The sequence below is a fragment of the Hyperolius riggenbachi genome, chromosome 5 (assembly GCF_040937935.1).
Source record: "Hyperolius riggenbachi isolate aHypRig1 chromosome 5, aHypRig1.pri, whole genome shotgun sequence".
Taxonomy (NCBI): domain Eukaryota; kingdom Metazoa; phylum Chordata; class Amphibia; order Anura; family Hyperoliidae; genus Hyperolius; species Hyperolius riggenbachi.
This window is the reverse complement of record NC_090650.1, coordinates 82,558,380-82,566,564: the sequence shown is the minus strand read 5'-3', so window position 1 is coordinate 82,566,564 and position 8,185 is coordinate 82,558,380. Positions and strand designations below refer to the sequence as shown.

General features: G+C 41.9%; 1 long non-coding RNA gene across 1 annotated transcript; it reads right to left on the bottom strand.

Moving 5' to 3' along the window:
* Positions 1–363: 363 nt before the first annotated feature.
* Positions 364–4,974, bottom strand: LOC137519652 (uncharacterized). Its single transcript, XR_011021065.1, has 3 exons — positions 4,827–4,974; positions 3,923–4,079; positions 364–1,645 (listed from the first exon to the last, which is right to left on the bottom strand). It is a non-coding gene; the product is annotated as an uncharacterized lncRNA (long non-coding RNA).
* Positions 4,975–8,185: the final 3,211 nt, after the last annotated feature.

Genomic DNA, 8,185 nt, shown 5'->3' with positions numbered 1-8,185 from the left:
GACGGCTGGGGCAGCCAGCACACTTGCTGTATGGTTCAGCGGGGGTTTGTACATTCCTAGAGGGCAAAGTCTAAAGTGCCAAGACATTTGTGTCTATAGGCTCCTCTGAGGTAAATCCGGGCCTGACAAGTGTAATTGGTATATACCTCTTATTATTATTATCCCCACCCCTCTCAGAATAATAGAGGGGTAGTTAGAGCGGCTTCCACAACTACCAGCATGTGTGAGAGCAGAGGAAAAAAATGAGATAAAATGCAGTAAGTGAAAGTACATCAGCCCACTTTATTACCTTTCCCAGAAACAGCCACAATCTATGTATTCTCTTTTGGGAAAAAAAAACTTTAAAAAACTCAGTTATACCAGGTCTAATTATCTTCATCCGCAATGAGACAATATTTAAGGATCCGTTTTTAGTGGCAGGCATGTTTATTCATCTTTGTGTACAGTAAAAACAAAGATATAATAATTTCAGTTAATTAGCCAAAGGTGTATTTTTGCTTGTACAAAATAATGTTTAGTAAAGGATTTTCATGTTTTCAAAAAAGAGCATTCATTGCTAAATAAAGATTTAGTAATTTTATTTTGCTTGTATTCATTTTTACAAACTCATTTGCTTTTCCCCCCTATTTTTTAAACTAGTTATTTACCATATATTCCGGCATATATGACGACCCCCCAACTTTTACAGTTAAAATATAGAGTTTGGGATATACTCGCTTTATAAGACTACCCCTCTTCCAACGCATACCAAATAAAAATGTAAAAAAAAATCATATACTGATGCTATGTATGAACAGATACTGGTGCTGTACTGTATGTGGTACCCAGTATATAACAGTATATAGGCGATTGACTGGTTGGATTGGTGAACTCTCCCTCTCCCTATAAGCGGATTGGTCAACTCGCCCAGTCTCCCTGTTTATCAAAGCAGTATGGAAGAATAGATTGCGCTGTGCCCATAAAACACGCCTCCTTCACCTTTCTGACCCGCTCTTGTATCCTATTTACCTCCTTCTCTGTCTCTCAGATCTCACACATGTGCGCCTGCTCCGCTTCACTACAGTCCTCAGCAGCGAGATCTGAGAGTCGGTAACAGGATAGGGCGTATCACCCGGCATCAATGACATCCGGCGTATAAGACGACCCCTGACTTTTCAGATGATTTTCAAGGGTTAAAAAGTAGTACGGAAAAAGAGGATCTGCACTTGTCTAGAGATCCAATTCTTTATTTCTGGACATATCCATATAAAAAAGGCACAGGCACAAGCATATGGATATGTCCAGAAATTATTGATTTGACCTGCCTATCTGACAGGAAATTGCATGGTGTATACCAGGCATAAGAATCAAAGGCAGAAGATGATGGGACAGACCTTTGCTAATATCACAAGGTCATGATAGCTCCAGTGAGGATGATGTCCCTGCAGACAGAGCAGCAGCAATCTAGTTGAAGGGGTAAGGATTATTATCCTGATTCAAAACTTCTTGTCTGTTAAATGCAAGCTCTGGTTCATTGGCTATTTTAAAAGAAAAACAGTAAACTTTCAGCTTGTAAACCTTCTTCAGGCTCTGTTCCTGTTGACTGACCATGTTAAAGCATACAATCCGAAGGAGGTAGAATAAAATAAATAACTTGTTCCTTTTCCTGAAAAAAAAAAAAAAAACATTAAATGAGTATTATTTTGCAAATACAAGTGTCATCCAGATACATTAACTACAAGGGATTTTGCAAAGATTGTGAGGTATTTATGGCAAATAGATAAGACCCTTGGTTTACTTAACGTGAACCGAGCACCATTTTTAGCACCCAGGGCATCTCAACAGCACATGAAAAATGCATGCCAACAATATGTCGGTTATTAACCAGTTCACCCCCAAGGGTTTTTATCCTAACGGACCAGAGCAATTTTCAGTTGTCAGTGCTCCTCCCTTTTATTCCCTAATAACTTTATTACTACTTATAACAAGAAAATGATCTATACCTCGTTTTTTTCGCCACCAATTAGGCTTTCTGTGGATAGTACATTTTGCTAAGAATTTTTTTATTCTAAATGCGTTTTAATGAGAAAAACAGAAAAAAAAAGAAGAAAAATCATTATTTCTCAGTTTTCAACCATTATAGTTTTAAAATTAAACATTTTCCTGTGGATAAAACAAACACGTTTTATTTGCCCAGTCGTCCCGATTATTAAACAGTTTAAATTATGTCCCTATCACAATGTATGGCGACAGTATATTATTTTGAAATATAAGTGTTATTTTTCTGTTCTGTTTTTTTTTTTATTCTGGCCATAATTACAAGCCCCTATGTAATAAAATAAAATTAATTTCCCCCCATAAAATATAAATTAACAAAGCTGAGTCCCTAAGGCAACTATTTATTTATTTTTTTTAGCTGATTTTTTTTTTACAAGTGTTTTTTTGGGGGGGGGGGGAAGGGTTGGAAGTGTAATTTTATTAAGATCTGTATGTACTTGAAAATGAATGTATTTTGTAGGTGTAATATACTTTTTGGCCACAAGATGGCGCTAGTGAACACTCATAGGAAATTTTTTTTTTTTCTTCACTTTATTTAATTGTTACATTTCCTGTTATTGTGAATGGACGTAGCCGCTGTTCGCGGTCACGTCCATTCACTCCAGGCACTGCGATTGGGTAGAGGACCGTTCGGTCCTCTTCCCCAATCACCCAGCACGGAAGCCCGACGGTAATGGCGGCGGTAGCGGCGCACACACGGTGGTAGCAGCGGCGGGAACGCGGGACGTATTAAAACGTCATGTTGCTGTTAATAGCGGTAAGCATGACGTTTTAATACGTTAGAATGTCAGTAAATGGTTAAAGTAAACTTCCATTTTACCTTTTATTTTACATTCAAAGTAGTTTATTAGCCTACTTCAGCAGGCCTGCCCATCCGTCCCCGACCACAGAGATTTCAGGAATCTAATTGTTTTATTGTAGTCATTATCAAGAAGTAAATAATAATAATAATTGCAGTATTTGTATAGTGCCTTTCTCCTGTCGGACTCAAAGCGCTTGCGAGGCAGCCACTAGAGCGCACTCAGTAGGCAGTAAACAACAACAGAGGGGGTAGGTAATTAGGACAGTTTCTTCAAAGAGATTATCTACAGTGAATGTGTCAAGATAGCATCTCTGACTTCTATAAATAAGGACTGTGAGAAGGGGAGGGGGAACATGGCAGCTTCTATGCCAGGAGAAATTACAGTGAAAGAAAGGGTGCTTAGTTCCTTTTAACACCCGATAGACTCAGGCTGACATTTACTTTTTTAAAGCGGACCCAAACCAAACATTTTTCTAATTCAAAATATTTAGTTGCACCACTCTGACACATACAAAGATAAATAAACACTCCTTCAAGCCTATGCGCATTTCAGTGCATGCTTTTCACCCTTCTCTTTTCATAACTAGAATTATACTGGGGGCAGCCATTAGCAATTCCTCCATTGCTGGACACCACCTACTTCACCAGTTTGCCAGATTTTGTCCCGGCAATTTGAAAGAAAGGGAGGGGTTTCTCCAATAAATGTAAAATATTTTATATTTGTCATCATGCAGCTGAAAAAAGGCTGCTATTTATTATTATAATTTAGAAAATAGATTTTATTTCTGAAATCTTGTATTTTTAATTTGGGTCCACTTTAAGTATTTATAAAGTGCTGACATATTACACAGTGCTGTACAGAGTATATTGTCTTGTCACTAACTGTCCCTCAGAGGGGCTCACAATCTAGTCCCTACCATAGTTATATGTGTATGTATGCATCATGTAGTGCATGTATCATAGTCTAGGGCCAATTTAGGGGAAAGCCAATTAACTTATCTGTATGCTTTTGGGATGTGGGGGGAAACCAGAGTGCCCGGAGGAAACCCGCACAGACACGGGGAGAACATACAAACTCCTTACCGATGTTGACCTGGCTGGGATCCTTGCAGATGTTGACCTGGCTGTGATTCGAATTGGGGACCCAGCGTTGCAAGCCGAGATTGCTAACCACTACGCCATAGTGCTGCGCAGGGAGAGATTTTACAGACCCATCCTGTTCTCTGTACGCTGCTGGATCCTGAAAATAGTTAAGTGTATGTTACTGAGTGGGGGGCGGGGAACTCAGAGGGCACAGTGATTCACAGGAGGGGGGCAGTGCCCCAGTGTAATGCCGCCCATGCCAACAGGCCTGTAACGCAAACTGCCCTATGGAGCCCCCTGGAAAAGAAGAGCAGCAAGCAGGGCCTGGTGGAAGTGTTAATTCGCTCGTCCTGCTGGTCCATTTCCCCATCCCTGGTTCCAGGGACAGGTGCTGTGATTTGAATGAACTGCATCTTTACAGGAAATAAACCTCTGTGCATGTATGAGAGTGCGACGGGTTAATGGCTTATGCTCTTCTTATGGTGTGATGTTTATGAGAAACGTTTAATTGGTCTTTAATGTGTTACTGGCCTTCCACAAAATTAAGCAGCGTCTAGTGAGTCTTCCGCACAATAAACGGTGTTATGAAAATTGATAAATGATGTTTGCTTTGTTTAATTTGATGTCTTTCACTTTCAGTATTGCGGGCTGTGAGCACATGTTTTCAGGATGAAGATTTTAGCTGCGCATCTCATTCATTAATGTGGCGATGACAGCAGGATCAGCATGAAGCTTCTGCATCATTAAAAAGGAACAAAACTACAGCGCGAGCTTCAAGGACTCTGACAATAATACATCAATGTAAAATGGACTGTGAAAAAGCAGTTGCTGTATGTAAAGGTTATACAACAGAATATTTTAGAAAGATTCAATGCTGCCGCTCTTGTAGCAAAGATTTACCTACTTGTGTATTACATGCTTCAGTGAAACAATGGAATGGATCGGAGGATATCAAACAAGCTTATTATCTGTGAGGCAGATGAGGTTTTTGCCACTATATGACTATATGCTTCTACTGCTGCATACTCTGCAGGTGATATTTTAGTGAAACTAAAAATATTAAGGCTGGAGCAACTGTTTAAAGTGACAGTTTTTTGGGTCACACTCACGTTGTAACTGTTTGGGAGTATGGCTGCAGAATTGGCATCCTTACTACAGCAAGACCCTCAGTATCCGGCACAGGCGGGGATTGCCTGATGCCAGATACCTATACTGGCAATAAATGGCACAAACCTCCCCACCACCAGCCGGAGCAGCAGGAACTACTCACCGACATCCAGGCACCATCTTCTATTCTTTCCTTAGCTCCCAGCAGCTTTACAGCATTCTCTGTGTATAGCTCCTGGCTCCTGGCGCGTCACCTGACCCACATCGTGTCACCTAACCCACAGCCATGCATGGACCCCAGATAGCTGCTGGGAGCTGCAGGATGCGTAGAAGACGGTGGGTGGATGTTGGTGAGTAGTTCATGCTGCTCCAAAACCCGCATAAGCTCGGCCTCATCATCCTCCTCATGCATACCGGTTCGATGAGGAGGAGGCTTTGGTGTACCTCAGTAGAACTGAATGCTGTTATTATAAAAGAGGATCTTCCAGGTCCAAACTAGTCCCATTAGTTTAATGATACTTCTACTATCTCCCCCTCACTTTCCATCTACCACCTTCGTTGCCATGTTATTGGTATACAGGCCAGATGATGACATCATCAGGGGTACAGAAGGTGTGAGGTTGGCATGGTAGGGGTGTGGCCAGGGCCGGATTTCTGGGAAGGTCACAGAGGCCATGGCCTAGGGCGATAAAAATCAGCAGGGCGCAGGACTTGGAGAGATGAGAGGTCACATGTCAAAGTAAATCACCTCTCCTGCTTTGCTCTGGTCTACCTGAATTCCAGAGATCCCTGCATCTCTCTTACTTGTGCAAAGTGTGTGTTATGGCAGTCAGCATCTGCTGTCACCTGTATGATGAGAGGGGACAAACAATCTGCTGTGAGAAGAAAAATATATGGGCTCAAGTAGCAGAACTCTGGAGTTCCGATTAGTTTTTTTCATGCAGCACGCATTCACGGGCAGGAATTAGCAGCTCTCCCCCTCTCTGACTGATGTTAGTTTATTACTAGTAGGTCAGTGCTGTTAAAGACCTCAGATCTCTTAAATTTATGGCTTTTGTTTTCTCCTAGAGAATGACAATAACATTTTTTGTGGTACAGTTTAACTCTTTCCTGGCCTTTTTTTTTTTTACAGCAAAGTACTGTGTTGACCATCAGTGAAACAGGATGTTTTGAAACAGAATGACAACTGTGTTACATTTATTTATATTGACAAAATAATCAATGCATCTCCATCTTGTATACAGTAACAAAGTCTGAGGACAGCTCATTAACCAAAGGCTCACTGTTTTTCTTTTGGTTAGCCAATAAAAAGTGTTATTCTGTTACAAAACTTCCTGCTGACTGATTTTAAGATCTGTCTAGCTAAATTGACACTGTAAAGTATACCTGAGCTTATGCTAGGTACACACAATGCAATTCTCTGACAGATTTACTGTCAGATCGACTATTTACAACATGTCCGATCTGCTTTCCAATCAATTTTCTGAATGATTTTTCATAGAAGTGAACAGCAAATTGATCGAAAAATTTAAATTAGATCAGACGTGATGGAAATAATCGACCTGACAGTAAATCTGTCAGAAAATTGCATCATGTGTACCTAGCATTACACTACATCTATGCCAGTGTGTTTAGTGTCGGATCCTTCTACTTACCTGTTCTCTGTTTTGGATGGGCTTCTCTGCATTGTGCTACACTGTCCCCTATTTGTGGCTCTGACGGCAGCAAGTAGCACAGAGGACAAAGAAGCAGCGATGTCCACTGGGGCTCCTTGTGATTTTGCTCTCCTGTATGCATGTGCACAGGAGCCGAGGGAGTCTTATGGGTATGTGTACTTGATAAGTGTTGCTCATACATGAGCATCATTTCTGAAGTATGCAAGCCCAGAACACTATCGCCTGCTGTGCATGCAGACAGGAGCGCAAAATTACATGGAGTGGACAGAGCATGCACTGCTTCTTTGTTGAACGGGGCAAAGCAGCAAAACAGAGGGGGCCCGTTCAAACTAGTCAGAGTTGGACAGAATGGGGGGGGCTATCGGTGACAGCCGGCCTAGGGCGCTGGAAAGTACAAATCTGGCCCTGGGTGTGGCAAGGGTGATCTGAGGCATTAGTGTAACAATAGCCCACACAACCACAGGGGGGCCCGGGGGTTAAGGGGGTGGGCCCGGGGGTTAAGGGGGTCCACCTTTCTCCTTCTATCCGAAGATGCTTAGTAGCCCAGCAGAGCACACATATCTGCTCCAGCGCTGGGCACTCTTGTCTTTCTTCTTGAATACAGCCTTCTGATGTTCTGTATTCCTTCATAAAGCTTCCTAAGTATCGCAATATACACCTGCTAAGGTAAGGCAAGGTAATAGGTAGAACACACTTTCTAGTGGAGGTGGGGTTGAGCGGGGCACCCTTGCTGGGGGGTTTTAAAGTAGTTAGCGTCCATTAGTAACAAGGAGTCCCTAAAATGTTTGCTGGTTAGTGGCTACACCCCTGGTCTGAGGTGTGGCATAGAGTGAAAGAGGCGTGGCATGGCCAAAAGGGTGTGGCTGGGCTACTGAATCAGGAAACCCAGGCAAATACTGTTTGAGGCTTAAAGGGGAACTTTAGCCTAAACAAACATACTGTCCTTAAGTTACATTAGTTATGTTAATTAGAATAGATAGGTAATATAATTTTTTACCCACCCCATTTTAAAAGAACAGGCAAATGTTTGTGATTCATGGGGGCTGCCATCTTTGTCATGGGGGCAGCCATCTTTTTGGTTGAAAGGAGGTGACAAGGAGCAGGAGACACAGTTCCAATTGTCCTGTGTCCTGATAACCCCTCCCAGCTGCATGTGCTAGGCTTCAAATGTCAAATTCAAAATGTAAAACAAAATAAAAAAATTGCACCAAAACAGCAGAACGAGAACAACATCAGAAATGCCATCATGCTTTGCACAGCATCAGGGGAAAAATGCCCGGGCAGTTTTCTTCCGTGCAGCTAAAAATGAGGCTTGTATAAGAGAAACAAAGTACTGATGCTGTGAAACTGTTAAAGAAACACCAGGCCTTTTCAGTGCTGCTGAGTCGATTTTTAGTCTGGAGGTTCACTTTAAGCTGCCCATACACGCATCAATCTTCGTGGTTAATTACTAGCAGATTCCAACACTGATCGAATCTGC